Source organism: Corvus kubaryi, unplaced genomic scaffold, assembly GCF_017639235.1.
Source record: "Corvus kubaryi isolate FWS band 111438036 unplaced genomic scaffold, C.kubaryi_AGA036_p1.0 37398, whole genome shotgun sequence".
In the NCBI taxonomy this organism is placed as follows: Eukaryota; Metazoa; Chordata; class Aves; order Passeriformes; family Corvidae; genus Corvus; species Corvus kubaryi.
The window spans coordinates 46,202,161-46,222,813 of record NW_024581137.1 but is presented as its reverse complement, the minus strand read 5'-3'; the positions used below and the strand labels follow the sequence as shown (position 1 = coordinate 46,222,813).

At 38.8% G+C, this 20,653-nt stretch overlaps 1 long non-coding RNA gene across 1 annotated transcript in view; it reads right to left on the bottom strand.

Annotated features, from left to right (window-relative positions):
• The window catches only part of LOC121671936, a 44,596-nt gene that overhangs the window by 9,786 nt on the left and 14,157 nt on the right, over positions 1-20,653 (bottom strand). The window contains exon 3 of the long non-coding RNA XR_006018677.1: positions 15,091-15,333. This is a non-coding gene — a long non-coding RNA (uncharacterized LOC121671936). The remainder of the gene's footprint in view (positions 1-15,090; positions 15,334-20,653) is intronic.

Sequence of the window (20,653 nt, the reverse complement as noted above, 5' to 3'; positions counted from 1 at the left end):
CAGAATAATTTTTTGTAAATTCAGAAATAGTTATAATCTCTTTAGTAGCCAAAACTCTTATTGTTCCATATTGTTTCCTACTTCAACAAAGGAATTTAACACAATCCATTTGCACAAGTCAGTGTCCAGGAGCCACCTCAGCTTTTCATTTCCTCTGTACTTTGCTGAGCTATAGCTATTGTATGATGATCTGAATATTACTGATCTTAGTGCCTTGCAAAGTTTTATTGCCTCAAAATTGACATAATTTTGTGTACAGGAATCGCAAAGACAATATGACAAGGTAAAGCAATGCTCTTTGAAGAGACATTGAAAGTACCACTATGTAAGACTCACCTCTCCCAACTCACTGAGCTAAAATTTCAAGTCTTAAGAATCTGTTTATGTCCATAAAAACACAGGTCCCAAAGTTTTCAAGATGCTATAAAGAACAGTCACTTACTTATTTTCAAGACTGTTAGTTTTTCTGTCTTTCATGTTTATCACTGGATTTCTCTTAATTTCCTGTCAGACCAGCTACATGGATAGAATACCACAGAGACAAAAGAAAACTTCCACAGTCAAGTGCTGCTTGCTTGGGCTGCTTTGTTCCTCAGAAGTCCTTTTTCAGGCAGCACCTCATTGCCGCAACAAATTAATCACCAAAGCCCTAGTCTGGTAATGAAGTGCTATGGATTTGCAAAAGCTCAAAAGGCATTACATCTATTACCTGAAAGAAAAATGAGGTGAGTGCTCAGCATGGGAAAATCAGCACAGCAGCACTGTCAGTCCAGCCTTCCTCTGGAGCAGTTATTAGTGAAGTTAGCTAAGTCTCAAAACGCTGGGGTTCATTCTTGGCCTGCCCCAAAGAGTCATCTCTGCAGTTGCACTTGAAATCTAGAACTGCATGGATCTTGGGTTGCCCTTTACCACAGGCTTGGTGAAACAAACTGTTCTCAAATACTGGCATCAGCCTGATCTCTCACAGAGGCTTAGATTCAAATACAGGTTACTCATTACTCTATTTTCATCCTCCCCCTCTCCAAGCCTGTCATAACTTTTATCATGTTCTAAAGGAACAATTATGATGTTTATGTTATCATTCAGGTGGCTAAATTAATTATGTGCTATTTTATCTCAACAGTTTTTTGCATTTTGCCACTCTAAAATAAGACAACACTTTTGGGAGATAGGATGGACAGATGTCTTTGGCCTTAAGCTAAAACAAGAGGATGGGGAAAGCACATAAATGCATAAATATGGCATTTCCTGAGTCCAACTGAAACGTCCTGCAGAAACATTCAGCATATGTCTCCTCTGACTCTTGAGACTCAATCCAAGACTGTTACAGCAGTCAGTCTCTTAATGCTCTGCTGAGAGACTTGCTCTGCTCAAGCTCCACAGCTCTCTGGAGAGGAAGAGTCAGCGACTCCTCTGCAAAGTGGTGTTGGTCCAAGCTCTTACTCGTGAAGATGGATCAAGTGCAGGAAATCATCCACCACCTAACAGACCAGCTCACCTCTTGCAGGGCGGATACTTTGAGACTGAGACAGAGCTTGACTGCTTGCAGAGTAGGCCCTGACGCAGGAGCACAGTCATGGCAATTTTGTTCTGAATCCACCATAGTTACTCTATTTTTCTTTCAATTACAATTACTGCAGCTGAAAGCAGAATCAATGCCAAGTAGATTGTATTACTAACACAGAAGTTGGGAGCTCAGTAGCAAAAATGCATTCCCTAACCTTTTATTGGAAATTTATCTCCCAGCAATAAAGAAGAGAGAAAATGAAGAGTATATGGTGAGGTTTCATATTAAAACATCAGCAAGTATGTCACGTGCTGAACACATAGTGCATAAACACAGCAATCCCTGCCTCTCAGCATTTTCTAAATCAAGACATTCTCCTATCTCTCCAGGCATTATATTTTACTTACTTTCAGGACAGTAGAATTGCCTAGAGTTCATGGCCTTTTTCAGGATCATAATACAAGCCATTAAGCAAAACCATATCCATCCAAGATTTTGTATTTAAAAATAATTCCTAACAATATCAGAATCATGTCTCTGCATTATCCCAGGGTATCATTTAACAAATTTTAGCAGAATGATCTAAGAATATGTTTCATTTGGTTTCCCTTACACTTCAGATACCTGTAAATATACATACAAAGCAAGCATAGAACATAAATATTTTTGTAATGGAGAATGGTGTGGGAATTCATCTCATCCACTTAAAAACACAGACTCTGAAACTAAGATAGTTCAAAAGAAAGCACATGTCATCCTATCATAGGTGTCTAGGCAAGTGTAATGAAGCTCAATCTAGATGTCTAACATTAAAATACCAGAAATTAGAGAAGATGAAGACCCACTGCTGTGTGGCAGACCAAGACAAAGGATTTAGGACAGTGTGGAAGGGCTAGGACCACCTGTATGAACTAACTTTTGTTACAAACTTCAGAAGATATATAATACTGCCTGTTATTCTTGGAGAATTAGGTTCCCTGACCTTGGGTAACAAAACAAATTTGTAAGAGAAGAATATATTGTCCTTCACTTAGTGAAGTAATTTATATGATAGATCATGTACAGCACTCCAGTGTGCCAATTCCTTCTCCTGTGACAAATAAGCTACAGTATGAAATTTAGAAATTAATATTTATCTACATCTAAGGCACAGTGCAAAGGACAGTTTGTAGGTGTGCAGGGCAGCAGCAGACTTTCAGTAATAGACTGATCCCATACCCCAAACATGAGAACTTTTCTTAACTAAAATTACTTCTTCATATCACACCTTCATCCAAGCCTCACCACACTGACCTTATCAGTGTCTCTCATTTAGGATTTATTCTTGTGTGTTACATCAGAAATCTATAGATTTCTGATACTTAGAAGGCTGAGCTGGACTTCCTCCAAGAATTTTGGATGCTGGTATTGAGACAAATAGTCATAATAATTAACAGGTAGGACAGCCACTTAAAACAAAACAACACAGCTGCCCATTTTTACATTGATTGTCAGAAAATTTTACATATTTTTAAAACATAAGTTTCACCAGAAGAGGAAATGGAACGGGGGATGTGAGGACATGAAGAGCTCAGACTCTCTTCCAGGAATGAAGAATCTGGGCTTAGCCAACAATCTGCTAGTTGGGGAACACTCTACACCATGAGAACAAGCAGTCTAAATAAAGAAATTAGTATAGATAGTAAGGTATCCCCTGAATTCAAGGTAACAAAGCACCTTTATGTAGGCAACAATCCTCTTAACCATCAGTCATCAGTTCATTCATAGTTGCCATAGCAGAAAGCAACTAAGTATTTCAAAGACTGTCATTTCAGAATTGCTGCCAGAAATTGGAGATGAAGGCTTATCAGCATGGAAAACACAAATCTGGCACACACGTCAGGTAAACTAACAGTAGCAAGACAAGTGAGAGGCTGAAGTTCAAATGCCCTTTTTCTGTTCCATTCCACCCTGCTTTGATATTGTAATTTCTAAGTTTGAATCACTGGAACACAGTAGCTGGTCTCTTGCATCTAGCAAAATGCAGCTTGGCCTGTGATTATGCTTTCCAGGCATTACAATACAAATGTGTAAACAGTAAACATAATCATTCATTGAGGGGATATTCTTTCTATTACTCTCTCTTACTAAAAATATTTTCTATATCTGCTAGCTAGGGACTTCATTAGAAATACAAAATATATGAGAAAGACTAAAAAGTAATACTAATAAACAAACACTTTCATTTACTTTACTTAGTAAAAAGGACATTCAGCAACCAGCTCCAACAGGAGGCTTCAATTGACAAAATCTGTGCTTGCAACACAAAAAAGTAGAAACATCATTGCCATGTTAAAAGTCAGTTGTGGTAGTGAAATAAGAATGGTCTACAGAGAGAAGCATGGCAAATTGTGTAGGGGAAAATGATGTTCTGCCATGAGACAAATGAGTTTTCCTGCAACAAACTTCTCTTCAGAATGCAGTGTTATTTTTTGTGGTTACATATCATGTTGGATTATCACCTTCTCTTCCTCTTAGTTACATCTGCAGGGCATAAATATTTATTCCATTGACCATTCCAGCTCCCTAGAATAAATGCCATCTACTATGTAAAAAGTTTTGTTTAAAGACTAGGCTTTTCTTCTACCAGCCCAAAGTCTTTTTATAGCTCTATTACAGTAGATATGTCTTTTTTCTGTACTGCTGTTGCCTAACTAAACCCTTCCCAAAATTGTGCCATGCACTCTAAAACCACAGTGGGAAGCATTTTTACATTAAAAGCTTTGTTACCTAAATAAAGAAAACAAGAGAAGAATGAAAAAGAGGGCATGTTACAGCTGGGGAACTGAGACACTGATTTGCTCAAAAGTATTTTCCAAAGACATACAATAAATCAGTGGCAGAAGGTCTGATTCCTTATTCCCTATTCAGTCTCAAACTTTCCTTTTTTTATTATTTCCTCTTCTACATGATATTACTTACCCATACACAGGAGCAAGATAACTATCACAACTATTATGCTATGCTATTATATAGCACTAAGGATGAATAAAAATGCAGGCTGTGGAGTATATCAGTTTTATACTGTGCTTTCGTATGTCACAGATCTCCACCCATAACTGTTCTGCATCACTGTTTCCATAGAAACAAGATAACATGAGAGGCTTTGGTGTATGTTACTGTCTCTGAAAGAGTCCAACCTCAAGATGAGAATATTGGACTTTGTAAATGAATTCTGATTTGTGTCTTTCATGCAAAATATATCCCTGAGTGATGTACCAACTTGAATAGTAAAGTTATTTAATTTGTTGATAGCAAAAATTATAGATAGAAAAGAAAACCGGTTTTTATGTGTGACAAGGAGCTGAAAATGCTTTTTCTTTTAGATAGCAGGAGCTACAAGGCAACAGATTATCATAGCAAATTAAAAATGTTTATAGTAAATTGACAGGAAGGAATTTCATTATGGTAGTGGCCTATAGGGACCAGCAAAAGACTAGAGAATTTTTAATATAAACTAGTCCCCCAAAATACAGTTGATGGCTGAGGAAAAGGTGTGATGTGAGATCACTCCATAGTACAGATAAAATGGTAGCAACCCAGATGTCTGCATATCCCAGCGGCTGAGATCTGGGAGATGATAGACAAGAGAAGTAAAAGCCCAACAAGAGGACAGCAAGCTTCAGTGGAGCTGAGAAATAGCAGCAGGTACAATGGAAAAGGAGCTGATTTGTGTAATGTGGTCCAGAAACTGCTGGGAATATGTACATGGAGACTGTAGGACAGAAGAGAGGCAATGGACAAAAATCACATAAAAATTGTAGACAAATAATACACATCCTGGAACCATTTTTGACACTCCTAAAAATTTGACCTGAGGTGCAGCAATACCAACAAACCTCTTCCCATTGCTGAGCTCCAAAGCCCACTAAATAAGCTCACTTCCTGATCTCATTTTTGGAACATTTTTCAGGATACCTGTTGTTTCATAGAATAGTTTGAAGTGCAAAATATGCATAATGGGTTGTAAAACATAGGGAATTTTCTGACTGGCTCCCTGTGTGGCAGGAATGTGATTGAAATACTGTAATATGATGCATTCTTATAATTCAATTACTTTTTTCATATATTCTGGCTGTTTATATTTTTTGTCTACCTTTTGATGTCTAAAAGTTAAATTAATTCAAAAAGTCTATGGAGTTGGAAGAACCTCCCTCTGACTTGTTGAGATGTGCATGGCTGGGCTTGTATTCTCCTACCATATCTATCTCTTTTAATAGTTCTGACTTCAAGGCGCTGACAGCATTTCTTCATTTGATCAGTAGCCTGAGCAGTTGCTACGTGCTCTAGTGTGTACAATGGAAGAGGCCCAGCAGTGCTACCTCTTTCGAAAAAAGCACTAAGAAAAAGTCACTTCTTTCCCCAGCAGTCCTGCATGGCAGCTCTTCATCTCTGCTGAATGTTCCTAAATGCAGACGGCAGCTCCACGCGGCCACGCAGGAGCAGCAGCAGCCCAGTGCTGGGGAGGTCAGCAGCCACAGGAGAGCACAAAGCAGGGGCTTGCATCAGTCAGCACGCAGCCAGTCCAGAAGAAATTAAATTGCCTCCACTAAAGCACTGGCCAACCCTCACTGCAAGGAAAGTCTTCTGTTAAATGGTCTTTTCTTCTCTCAAAACTTTGCTTTACATCATTTGGGAGAGGAACATAGGGGAACCTTTGTAAAATCATGAGAGCTGGGGATAGACTTGTGTGAAAGTATGAAAGTGTAGCTGTATGGTCTACTGTGCAATAGTTTTCCACATAAAATAATCTGTTCTCCTATTCCTGTTCCATTCAGCCTGGTGGGGAATCAAGTGGCTCTAATGAGACAAGAATGAGCAAAAGGCAGACACATAGACTGTGAACTGAGTTTCAGCAATAATGTTTCTCAGGGGCTGGCTATGCTCCTGAGTTTTAACCACTCACTTATTGAAGAACGGTAACTGAAGATGAGTATAAACATGTATCTGTATCTGAACAAAAGTGAGATTTGCACCAAGGCACCCAGTGATCTCACTCCTCTCCCAGTGAACCAGTCCTCTGACCTGCCCCATGAAAGATTTTCTTCTTCCTCCCTCACTGACAGCTCTGAGCATCCTTTTCATCCAGAGGTCTCTGCCATTTCAGATCACCTGCTCTACAGCTGACTTTTGCTCTAGCCCTGCTCAGGTTTCTAGGGAGTTCAGAAATGACCTTATGTTTTACAGAATTCATTCAAGCTTTAAAACACAGTCAGAAATTTCAGAACCTATTGTATACAGTACCTGTCCATAATATGGCGCACCACAAAACTTCCTGCCCTACCTGCAGATTATACAGCTGAAATGTATTTAACCTTCAGCACATATAAAAGCAAGATACAACCAGAACTTTGCCTCATAGTAGGGACATGAGAACTATGAAAATCTTGTAAATGATTATGGAACAAAGCTTTCAGTAGAAAAGTTGACGTTATAGCAATGCTGATAAATTGGCTATCAAGGTGTTAGTATTTGCTATGGAACTCCTCACCCTTTGCCTTGGAATGGAACTTGCTAGAAGATAACAACAGGGGTCCAGTCTCTAACCTTAAGCTTGACTTATTCCCACAATGACAAATTATAATGATATTATTTAAATGGAGATTACTCAGGTTTGCTGGGTGAGATAAGTAAAGCAAAAGCTTTGGAAGCTATTTCACTCCTTCACAGGGAGAGTTTGAAGGGGATGCTTTTGTAGTGTGTTTTGTTTTACTGAGGGGGTTTTTTTGACAGTCTTGATTTCCAAGCCATCAAGTTTCAGTGACTTCCTTCATTACATTAAACGTACCTCGCTTGGTCTCCAGACAATTATTCTGTTCATCACTTCTTAATACTAGTTTTGAATCTCCTCCTTGTTGCAGATCATACCCTGCACTACTGCCCCAACTCCCTGCTTCCTTATTACCTGTGTTTCATCCCTTTCTGTTAAGGAAGAGTGTAACATTTATTCTCTAACCTCCCTGAAACTGCACATTGTTGTGTTGACAGGTGAGAACTTCCCATTCACTAAGGGCTCCGGAAGTAACCCTCTAACAAAATTGGAATAATTTCTCATTAAGATTATGCCAGTCTTCAGGTTACAGAAGAAGCCACATGCTTATTTTCCTGCAAGTCTACTGGAAATTAGTACTATCTTAAGAGTGGGTTCATTGAAAAAGGAAGAGTAGGGAAACTTGTATTGATTTTCTGGGAAGTTTTGCCTGTTATATTTCATCAGCTGCTGTAGTTCTCCTGGTAATGTCTGGGATCTTCCTAACTCATTCTATACCATACAGAAAGTTGTCATAGGCTTGAAGCTGTTAATATCATAATATCATATTAAACTAAAAATTGAGAAGTATAAAGACATATAAAATAAAGACTATAAAGACTCATCCTATATTCCTGGTCCTCTTGGGTGTCTGTGTGTGTGTCTGTGTGTGCACACATATATATGCTTAAAAAACTCAAAATCCACTCATATATTTGGTCTCCATAACACTTTGTGTCAAAAACGTCCATGTATTTATTTGCCAGCTTCTTGCTACATGGTGATTTTCAGCTCTTGTATTGTAAAAAATGGTAGAAAATTATTCCCCCTCCTCGTCTCTGTGATTTTCTAGCCCTCTCTCACATTCCTACTGTCTTGAATTGAATGTCTCTGCTCTGAAATAAAAGGTCTTAATCCATTTAGTATATGTTCACATAGAGATCTGCTTCATATTTATTGCCATACTTCTTGCTCTTTTGCCTAAATATTCTTGCTGGTTTATATGGTTTTTTCAGAGGGAATATCAAAACTGTTGGCAGTGTTTAATATGTGACTTCATCCCTGATTTACAAAAAAAAACCTGTATCTCTGTGTTCTGATCTTCTGGTGTCTGCTTCCTCTCTGACAGCATGAAATCATCACAAAACCAGCACTCTGAAGAGGATCTGCTTGGAGCTAGCTGGTAGGAAATGCTCAGAGCAAGGAGATGAAACCACTAAATCCCAACCTTCTCTGAGATTTCACAAGCTCCATATCAGGAGTAAAAAAATACTTTTCATGAGGATTACTCCATGGCATCATATATAAAATACTGTATTGTATACAGAGTACTCACTGGATAAATTGGACTCACTCTGGTCAAATTTATCCCTTTCTGCTGTCGATGATTCCAAGCCATCCTTCTCGGCTCCATAGGAGCACCCACAAGGGTGAACCTACAGGTGCATCTCCTCCCAAGTGACACCTGGACTGGTGTGAAAAGCAGACAACCCTCCTCAGTGGGTTCTGGAGGGTATTTTGTAAGTTTTTTGTAAGCTTTAAAGGAAGAGCTAGAGAGTGCCTAGAGGATTAACAGGGCACTCTTGAAAGGGAACAAACCGGGAGTTAAATTCACAGAATTCAGGAACTAAACTGAGGTTTTCTGCATGCTGGTCAAAAACTCCAACTTGTGAGCTGCTATACAAAGGGAAAAGAGTGTTTATACTTTCCAGCTTTTTTAAAAGAGTGGGAACATCAGAAGTTATTCTTTACTCTTAAAATTCTCCATGTAAAAGATTAATTTTTGTAAATTTGTATGAATAAAAATAGACAATTTTACACTATGCAGTGACACTGTTTCAAGAACAGAAAAGCAAGACATTCTTTCCTATTTTTCCTGCCATACATAGTCTTCAGAATTGAAATTTCTAACCCAATATAGCAGCACAAAAGTAGGGAAATTTTGTCCAACAAATTGTAGAATCTAGCAGCAGGGAAAGACAGGACTTTTTTTTTGCCTTTCTTTTTCCCTTGCTTTGTTGATAAATTTTTCCTCTAGATATTGGAAATGAACAGAGCAAAAGGAAAGGTGGGCTTGAATTCAGAACTGAAGCTTTGATCTTAAAAAGGTTAAAAGTCAGAGCACAGGGAGTACACATATCACTAGGTCAGGGGAAGTGATGTCACACTCATAATGAGCAGCAACAATGCTTCTGAAAAAAACAACTTCAAAAAATGCCTCCTAGATATTACATCAAGGGATATGTTTGCATGTTAACTGCCTCCAAGCAATCTTTTATATTAAACTACTTTATGTGCAAGACTTCCAGATCGTTTACAGGGCAAGTGCTTAGGAAAGTAGGGGCTTTCCAAGCGCCTGAAAAGATTGTCTGACTGATTGTCTGTCTACAGGTTTTCTTTTAAAGCTATTTTAAGTATATGATCCCATCCCAGCTATTTAACTCAGGAACCTGCCAATCACACACTGCCTAATTGAACTCTCGGATACTGTAGGATTGCAAGCCACAAAGCATATGAACAAAAATGTGAAAAAAGGGTTTTCTGCTGTTATTTCATTCTTCAAACCCAATTTGATAAGGTCAAATTTCAGATTGCACGACCCCATTGAGACTCAGGGACTAAACTGGGACAATCAGAAAAAAAAATAAAAAGCTAATTTTTTTCTTCCATTTTTGAAAAGCAAGAGGAGGTCTTTAATACTAGTTACTTGCTGGGGCTGATAGCAAGGTCTAGGGTGGGGAAAGGACAATGAAAACTGAAAAAGTGAGACATGAGTCAGTTTTTGTACTGCTGAGCTAATAAATGTTGACTGAATGATTGTATGACATCCCCTTCAGAGACACTTGTAATTCTGCTTTCTCTTGTTTGGCTTTTTTTTCTTCAAAGAGAAAATATGAGAAGACAAACAGAATTAGGGTCTAAATAAGGGAAAATACTTCTGGAATACATTCTACAAAAGGCTAGAAATAAACTGTAGTTCCCAACAGTTGGACTGTGGTTCTGACCCAAAGCTCCCCCCCGAGGTTAAGTGAAAACTTCCTTGATTTCAACATGTCAGAACCTAAACCTCACTGTTTTACAGAAATGAGAGTGGCAGTATCTATCTTGGCTTACTTTAAACAAATTTAAACTACTTATTTAATCAGCAAACAAATATTATCATTGTGTCCATATTTATTGATTGGCTGCATAAATGTGTGTGACCTCAACTGGAATAAACAGGTACAGCTCCTGTGGAGCAGTGAGGGTTAATGTCAGCAGAGAGATCTGAACAATAAAGGAGACAGGACTTTACACAGTCATGGCCATCCATGCTCTTAAATGGTGTGAAATATGACTGAGTGAGCTCATAATATCACCTGAAGAGCTGTTACTGTAAGGAAGAAAAAGCATCTGACCACATATGCTCATGTAGCAGGTGGTTTGCAATTAGGATCACCCCCAAATGTTGTCAGCAGTACATCTTTGATATTTAAGGGGTGAGTGTTAATTCTATTGACCTTATTTGCAGAACTTCTTCCATCCTGTGAGCATTAGTGACTGTCAGGCTGCACACTTTACATAGCTGTCTACTGGATGTTTGACTTTTAGTGATTTTTTTTTTTTTAACCTGAGGCACTTCAGTCACGTAACTTCAGCAATCAATTTTGGCCCAAAGCAGCACAGGCCTCAGTCACAGAGAAGCAAGTGTTTGCATGCAAGCTTGCTATTAAAGCACCAGGGAGAAGAGTGAGTACACAAAAGCTTAAGAAATAGGAATCTGAGTTGAATCATCACACAGTCAGCTAAATTACTGGCCCTGTAATTAGCCTTTTTGGAGGTCTCTTAATTGTTAATCCCTTTGCTGGTTATAATTGCTTTATTGAATCTAAATTAATCCAATTTTTAAGGAATAATCATGCAATTCTAATGACTACATAAAATTAAAAATATGGAAACTACTTTGAGAACTAATTTCGATTAGGCTCTGTCGAAAAAAGTAGTCTTTGAAATGGTATTTTTTGCGTAGTTTTTGGGGGGTAACATTTAGTTGCAAGGATGAGAGGGGTTAATATTTCATTTACACAGTGTATGCAAAGCAGTTGTGTTTAAAAATTCACTAGATTGGGAGCATCCACTGCATATGGAGAGCAAGTCAGTGCCAAATCAGAACTGGATCCGTGCCAAGGGAAGAGAGCCAGGGGTTAGACATCTATAAAGTGTTGGATGGGATGAAAACAAAGGTAAAACACTTCAGTTCATTACACATCTAGGCTATTTCCTAGCCACTCATGTAAATCAAGTTTTCCAGACCAAAACCACCATATCTGAAGATGGACGTTTGCATATTTTTCAGTACACAGAAATTTTATTGGGTCCCATAAGGACTGACTTAACCTGAACATATAGCACTGAAATACCCAAGGTCTTATCTGACCCAGTCTGGGATAGAAAAAAAATATATCATCCAGGTGTCTTGGACTTCCAACACTACCAGGAATTACCTCATTATCCCACAGCACTAGCCTCATCAGATAAAGAGTATGGGGGGAAGGACATGGAAACATGAGAAGGAGAACAGATAAAAGGAAACTAGGGAGAAGAAAAACATGTTGAGTCTTAATTGAGCTTGGAGAGGAAGCAGGAGGAGAAAAACATAGTTGGCTGATTTATGATTTAGTGATCTATGTTTGCAGTAGATTGAAAAATGCTCTTGTTCCTAATATATATTTTATTTCTTGTTTATCAAGTGTGAAGTCAAGGATGAACAAGTTAAGTTATGGGCAAAGTATGACTCTTCTTTAGAGCCAATCTCATGAGAAATTACATTGTAAAGCCCAGTGAGCATGCTAACATTTTCCAAGCAGTTACACATCATTCTATCCTGAGCCTCAGCTCAAGGAATACATTGGTTTAGTGTGTTACAATAAACATTTAAGTGTATTAAACTTTATATAATACTCTATATGTATAATGTGCAATCTTGATGCCCAATGCTTCTCCAAGAAATCATTACTAACTGAGCACAAGAAAAGAAATTGAGGCTAAACTTGGAAAGAGAAACAGGAAAGGAGGAGCAGAGCCAGACACACAAACTAATGGAAATACAACCCTTTGTCTCTTTCTCCATTCACCTATAAAAGTAAGGAAAGATGGCCAGGTTTGGAGAGGTAGCAAGAGAGACCAACACAATGAACAGAGAGATCACTGGTAACATGTCTCCAAGGTTTCATAAATAATTATAACTGTTTAAACAGACTTTGCACTTTGATTCCTATATTTCACTGGCTTTAAGAGAATTTCTATCGATTCTATGCTTACATGCACATTTAAAATTCCATATTCAGATGTACAGATATGTATCATCTTTTTTACAAAATACTTTGTGGAGAGTTGAGGCTTCAGCAGGCTTCTGCATTATATATGAGTATTTAGAATATCATCACAATTAGCCCTGATAAAAATGAAATGAGGGTTTGAAACTAGCCCAAAATACCTGTGTTCAGATGCCCTTGGGAAAGCAAGTGTGTAATAAAATGTTACTTTGAAATGCAGCTCTCTATCTCTCACATACAGCTGAATACATCCATTTCAGCAATGAAGCTTGACAGCTGCTCAGAAGAATTCTGTCTCCAAATGCTGTTCTCTTCACTTGGTTATGAGGCCATCTAACTCTGCATTTATGGAACCTTTAACTAAACATATTTCAACTTGTGCATAGAGGAGGATTTTACAACACACAGCTATCAAATGATCCATTGTTGTAACACACTTTTTTTTCCCCATGATCACAAAATTCATAATTCTATAGACAAAAAAAATCTGTGTCATCTGCATGTATGTCTCAAAGTCCACATATGTATTTAATGCTATTAACATGTTGAGGCCAATTTTTTTAGTCCTTCATGTTTTATATAGAAGTGAAAGAAAACCAAAAACAACCTATGGAATCAGTAAGTTGCCTATAGACAACTCCAGGTACTCAGAAATATTTTTCTCTATTGTTTTAGTATTACTTTACAGGGAACCAAAAGTAAATACATTAAAAGATAAACCATCAGCAGGCTTCTTATTTCTCATTACATGATATCAGCCCTCATGTCTCATTTACTTTTTAAACTGCAAGCACTTCTTGCCTTCTTCCCTTTTGCTTTAGTTGATATCCTCCTACACTAGGTATAGCAGCTGTACAACCCCTATTATCTCTGTCTAAAGGAAATGTACACTGTGTTCTAGGACGTTGGTCTGGCCTGATCATGCATTCCTCGATGATCCAATATCCAGGAAAGACACATAAAAAGATGCATGATCAAATTAACTATGGACATAGCACAAATTACTAAAGGCCAGTATAAAAGGATGGCAGAAACTTACAGGAGAAATATTCCTATGGGGTCAGGAGCATGTCTGTGAAAGAATTTGAAAGGGAAAAAAACATAATAAGAAGACACTTTTAAGTGCTTTATTAAGAAGAGAAAAAATTAAAATAACAGTTAACAACAAAATACAGTTAATTACTGGCAAATAGGCTAAAGTGTTGACTCAGGACCATGGGAGCAAAGTTATACCTTTTATTAAACTGACTAATTTAGTAGTAAAAAAACAAAAAAGTCTTCAGGAACACAAACCCCATTACGGAGGCAGATGCTTGTCTATTTTCCAGCTACATCAATTGGTTTAATGGGAGAGATTGCTTTTTCTCCACTACCTTTCCTTGCTTATACTCTTAGGCTATCATACTTACAGCATTATTACTTTATCTTGAAAGTGTTCAATGATCTTTTGGCTTTAGCCTTTGCTTAAAAGATCAGTTTTAATGTCATAGCCAACCCCATTAAAATCATAAATAGAAGAGTGAAAATCAGGCAAAAAAAAAGAAAAAATAAGGGTAGAATCTACGTAGATAATGTAGTTGTTTTCAGGTTGGCTAGGTCTGGTGTAATTCAGTTCTGAGAACACTGAAAACATTTTATTAGCCATTAACAATTGTATTTAACAACTTGAGGGACAAGAATTCCAGAAGACTAGAAAGGGCACTTACTTTTAAAATGTCAAAAAGGAGAAGAGCTTAACTTCAATTACCAGAAAAATATCAGAACAAATAATGGAAAGGTCTATTTGTCAGAATTTTGAATATAAACATGGTGTAAGAGACAAAAGAATTTCTAATAAATAAATTGTGTAAGAGCAAATTTCTTTCTGTCTACAGTAGATAACAAGATTTATGGACAGAAGAGAAAAAACACTGTCATGCATCTGGATTTTGGCTTTTGACATCTCACAGGACACTTGCATAGACAAGCAGATTTGAGGTAGGTAGTTATTTGGGAAATCCTATTCACAGAATTAGTTACCACTAGTTATTAGTGATTCATTTTTAAATGAGGAAGATGCATCAGGTCAGGTTCTGCAAGAATCTGCATGACATGTTCACTGTTGAACTGGTAGGTGATTAAGATGCTTTTTGCATTTGAAAATTACACTAAGCTAAAAAGACTTCAAACCCATCAGAGTGCAGAATGTATATTTTAAATGATCTTGGTGCACAGCAGAAATCTGAATCCAGCTAAGCAATTAAGTGAATTCACATGTTCCTGTACAAGTAAAATTACCTGCACAAATATAAAAGGGAGAATGACTAATCAGACAAACACAGTGCAAAAAAGAATCTGGCAATTAGAATGGATCACAAACAAACAATAAAACTGTACAACTGGCTAAGAAGCAATCATGCTGGGTTAGATAAAATTAGTACATTTTATGTTAAACACACAAAACGTTCCTTTCTTTCTACTCAGAGCTGGTAATTCTTTACCTGGATCCCTGGGACCACTGCAGGTTATCACATGTCAATACAATACATCAACCAGCTGGAGAAAGTCCCAAAATCCAAAATAAGTATGAACTTTAAAAAAAGTTTTCTAGCATAAGACTGCAAGAACTGAGCTTGCAAAGCTGAATCCAGGAGGGGAAAGACTAGGAGGAGGCTTGACAGCAGTTCTCCAATTTTCAGAGACATTTTTTGTGAAAGCAGGCAATTAATTGTTTTCCATAATCTCTGAAAAATAGAAAAGATTGCAATAAGGGAGAATTAAGTTAGAGGTGAGAGAAATAATACAGTGTGAAAGGCCAAATAAGCAATGAGTAATAGACCTACAGGGAGTTTTCCTGATTGCTGGAAATTTTAAGGAGGAATAAACCAAACAACAGTGAGGACTGGTTTTCAGTATTAATCCTCTTTCGGAGCATACTTTTGATTTAGTGGATCTCATAAATATTGCACAAAAAGTATTATTATCAAACAGTATGCAACTTTCTACCCTTGCTCTATTGTATACACTGTGGTACTAAATATCTATCTCTATTAAGAACATTATACTCGAAGCTGAATACGAAAAGTGAAAGTAAAATGAATGCCTTAAACAAGGAATCAATCTCTTCAACTAGTCAGTGTGCTAATGACTACAGCAGAGGAATGGAAACTGGACATATACAGGTTTCTCACAGATTTTTCACAGCAGACCACTGCTTTTTGTCCAAATATTTAATTGATCAAAAAAATTAGTTGTATTATTAATTATATCTGCAGAAAGTGAATGCCTTTGTGAGTAGTCCATATTGCATTGGCTTCTAAGGTTACTGCATGCTCAACAGTTTTCTGTTTCTTCATAATGAAAAGTATATAAAATAAAATCAATTTCTCTATCCTGTAGGTCTGCCATGTCCATTATTTCAGAAATATCAATTCTTATCACTCTTTCCCACTCTTGAACTTCTCACTGGGTCATTAGTTATGTAATACTGTGGATGGTATTTAAATCATACAAGCATGATTATCAACTAACCTATAGGTTTGATACATGTATCAGCATACCATTCAGAGGTAAATCCTTTAAGCAGTCTGGATGACACTCCTCTAAATTTCTCAGACAGATGAAATAGTGAAAATTACACCTTGGGCCATTAAGAGGAAAGGAGGTCCCCATCCTCTCTGACATAACTAGATTCAAATAGTCTCTACTTTGTTGTAGCCTCTATGCCTTTGTCATTTCTTACCTTAATATTTCTGAGAGAAATGGCATATGAATGTTTAATTAAGCCTGTGATGTCTTCCGTTTCCAGCTCTCTATAGTGCTTTAATAGCACACGTGCACTGTTAAACAGACCTTCCACCTCCATCTGGGTGGAAAAGTATGACTGAGGCCAAGATAAATTCTGCACACAAAGCTGGGGAGGACCAAGTCCAAGAACAGTGAGAAGGCAATGTGCTGAGCTTACCCTCACTACATCTGAAAGTCCTTCTCTTTCATAAAGCACATTTCCTAGTCTTAAAAAATAACAGGGAATAGCAAAGAACAGCTGCTGCTAAAAGCAATGTTTTACCTGTCCCTGTTGCTGTGCACTCATAAAACTCACAAGTCTTTCACACAACTTTACTCAAAATTGTAATTATATTCTAGAAAAAGTGTTCACAAGATCACACTTCCCATTATGGATCCTTGTACTTAGAACAAATCTATGTATGTACATATTTTCTAATAAAAGTGAGTTACTAGGGACTCCTCATAAAATATAGCACTAAGAGAAAAGATTATTTCAGAAAGTTTCTTTACTTCATCAGCAGGAATTCTCAAAAATCGATGTCATCAAAAATAGTGTTTGAGAGAGGTTTTAAAGTTATTTTTAAAAACAAATACACAGGACAGGAAAGAGAAAGCTTATGGTGAGCTATACAAAACCAAAACCTACTGCTGCTCTGATCATTATTCCCTGTTCCCAGTTATTGGATGACATGCCAAAGCAGCTGAGATGACAAGGTCCAGGAATAATTGTGTTGGAGCTTTAGAGCTCCCTCTGGATCCGTCACATTGTTGGACTGTCCCTGTGTTGTTTGTCTTCCTCATCCTCCAGAAGGCCATTCCCTTTCCTTTCAAAATTTATTTTCCATAATTTGTCTGGTTTTTATCCATTCATGGACAACGTTCCACTCAAACCCTACATACATCCTGCAACACGTAAGGTGTGTACAGAGGACTTTCAGGCTGAGACTGCAGGCTTTGCACAGGGGGGCAGATGGATTTAGGAACACGCCTGCTGACATGAAATATGCATACCTGGAGCCTTCCTGCTGAAACACAGCCTGCACACAGTCTGAAGCCTTCACAAATACATACCACACCCCCTTAGTCAAGTACCTATTTCCTGTTACAATGTTGGGGTTTTTCCTGACTAGATCCTGCTTCAGTTTGGAAAACTCAGACTTGGTCCTCTATCTCATGTGTCCTGTTCGAGTCAGGAAAGTTCAGTCTGCTGTCTGGAAGCAGCTTAAGGACAGAGTTGGATTTGATTTGAATTTTGTATTCTGCCACTGAGATAAAAACAGAACTCTTACATTTCAGGGGTTCCTTGTGTCTACACCACTCAGACAGAAAGCTCCTGAGAGTGTCCAGAATACCCTGTGTGCCTGCACACTAAAGGTGTTTGAGTCATTCCCAGCATCCATAGCTGTACCTCCTATGGGTAAGCACAGAGAAAATCCTGGGGCGCCGGGTCTGTGGTGTGCAGTAAGTCATCCATTACTCATCCTCCCGTTTTTCCAAACTGTGTAGATGTTATGAGCCTTCCATGCAACCCTACACAAGACACAGGGTCTCAGAAAATGGCTGGGAAAGAGAGGAGGAAACCAGGGTCACAGCCAGGTGCAGGCCCCACAGTGTCAGCCCTCCTCATGGTTTCCCAAGTGTTGACATCGTCTGAACTTGCAAATAGAGGCTGTGCCTGTGCATGGAGTAAGGATAAGAGGGCACAGAGATGTCATAAGGACAAGGGCCCCTTATTAGGCAAACTGTGGAGATGCCGCCATGGCCAGCTCAGCTACCGAGGGTCTGCAAGCCTGAAGGTGGGTGCAGCCCTGTGTACAGCCCTTGCTCCTACAGGGCACACCTGAGACACAGCCAGAGGTGAGACACAGCCAGAGGTGCAGCCTCCCCTCACTGGGGATTCTCAGTGCCCCTCAGAGGCTGCTGCGAGGTGTGGGAGGGTGGGCAGACAGGGCAGTTTGTCTTGATGACGCCTTCAACAGAGCCACAAGACACTGGGCCTTGAAGTCCAGCTATCACACCAACAATCTCAATCACCCAGTATGTAAACCACTATTACAACATCCTGTACAAATAAGGGCTTGTCAGCAAGAATGAGATCCTTGAGGGCAGAGCTGCAGTCAGTGCTTGCATGGTATGCTGCAAGAAAGTTGCTGGGCTTCCTCTTCCTCCTCCTCCTCCTGTTGTCCCTGCGTAGTGCCCTGTCAAAACATTGCTGCCCACCAGGGTACAGGCACCATGTGCCACAGGGGAGAAAGAAACCTGGATAAGCAGGGCAAAGGAAGGAGAGGGTCTAACCTGTCTTCCTACCTTCTTGGCCTCAGTTTTGATCCATGGATCACAATGTGATGTGACTGGTAACCTATGGAGATAGGGAATAGGCCTGCATTCTCCTTTATTTGGACACTGCACACATATCCAACAGATCAAAGGGGAGTTATTACATCTTTACCAAGCTCCATCCAAGTAGCTCCACACCATCCACTGCCAGTTTGCAGTTCACAAGCACAGCCTTTCTCCAGTGACAAGACACATTTACACCATAAGTTCCTTAAAGTCCAGTTTTTACATTAAGAACAAGCCTGTGCTTTTTAAGAATAACAGAAAATGCTACGTATGCATTGATAGATTGAAAAATAGTAACAAACATCTTCTCAAAAATTTAGGAACCATTATGAAAAGACAGTGATATTGCACAGTATGCATCATATTCTTATCTCCAGAATATCCTGACCTGAATCTATCTGTATTCAGCTTTTTCAGAAAGATGGAATAATCCCTGGGGATTTCACCAAGCACAAAGAAGCAAAGTGATGTGTCCACAGTAAGTAAAACAGTGATTCAGAAACGTTCTTCCTCAATCCATTATCTGTCAAGCAATATTTCTTCACCTTATTAACAGGCCAAGAGATCATGAGAATTAATCACTGTGATTAACTGTGCTTATAGATAAAATGTATATTGCAGATTATGTTCTATTATGTCTGGGGTTGGGGAGAAATCATACATTGCATCAACATTGCATGCTGACTGTGTCAGTTCTGCTGCAAACTCAGTTCTTGCTGCTCAGCTATAAACAGTGCTCACAGCAAATGTGAAAAGTATCACTCTCCATTCCAAGGTGGAAAATTGCTGAAGAAAAATGTTCTGGTAAACAAACCCTTCCTGATGGCTCTCTGAATATCTGGCAGTGAGCACAACTCCTGGTTCGCTCTGCTGACAGAATCAGCCTCACTCCTCCCTGCTAATAAAGCAAGGCTGCATGTCAGGGAAGGCTGAGACCACTGATACAGAAATAGAGTCTTGGTGTCAGCCTTAGAAAAACCCAGCCAAAGCTGCACTTTTTATCAAACCATCTCCTGGGTATGGCCCGGGTGTTCACTGCAGCTCAAATCTCAGCTGTTGATACCACCATCTCCCTGCCAGCCCTCACCACATGCTCAGCAGTGCTCAGCCCCACATGGCAGACACAACAGATGTATTTTCCCAAGTTAGAGATTCTTGAGGACAACAATTTCACAACCTGTATGCAGCCTCTTTCAGTGCTGCTCAGAAAGGCTTTTGTCTCACTGGAGTCTTCTCTGCTACAGCTTAAGCACATTTTTCTTTCCTGTCAACCAAGAATATGGAGAGCAAACTATCTTTGTTTGTACCCTCCTCACTTTGCTTTTGAACATCCTAGACAAGGTCACTATGCCTGTTAACAATATTTTACACTGTTCAAAACTGTTAAGTGCTCATATACCATCCTGTTCCAGAAAGTACACGGGATGCAGCAGGGCTGCTGCATGTAATCATTTGATGGAAAATATGTTTAAAGTATCACATGCCTCTGCTCTATTCCTCAGTGTCACACAGGATCTCCAGCACCTGGATTGGATGGCACAGAATTTAATGGTTTGTTTTCCCACTTCAACAATCACATGCACAGTGCTGACTGCAACTGTGCCAAACACCCCATGTAGTACCCCTGCCAGGAAGCCTGGGAATTTTTTCCCTTTCATTCATTAAGCCATTCTTACACAAGCATGAAACAGGCAAGCTGACTTTGCTGTTACTAAACACACCACAAAAGTGACATACTGTTTGTCCAATGTATTTAGTCTGCTAGCAGTCACAATGAGATATATTCATACCATCCTCCTTGACAGTTTGCACAAGTCATCGTTCAGAGGTGCCCACCTCTTTCCAGTGACTCTATGAGGAACACAGGCTCCTAAGTTTTGGTGCACCAAATCATATCTTAGTCTGATATCTAAAGTGGACAGTGAGTCATTC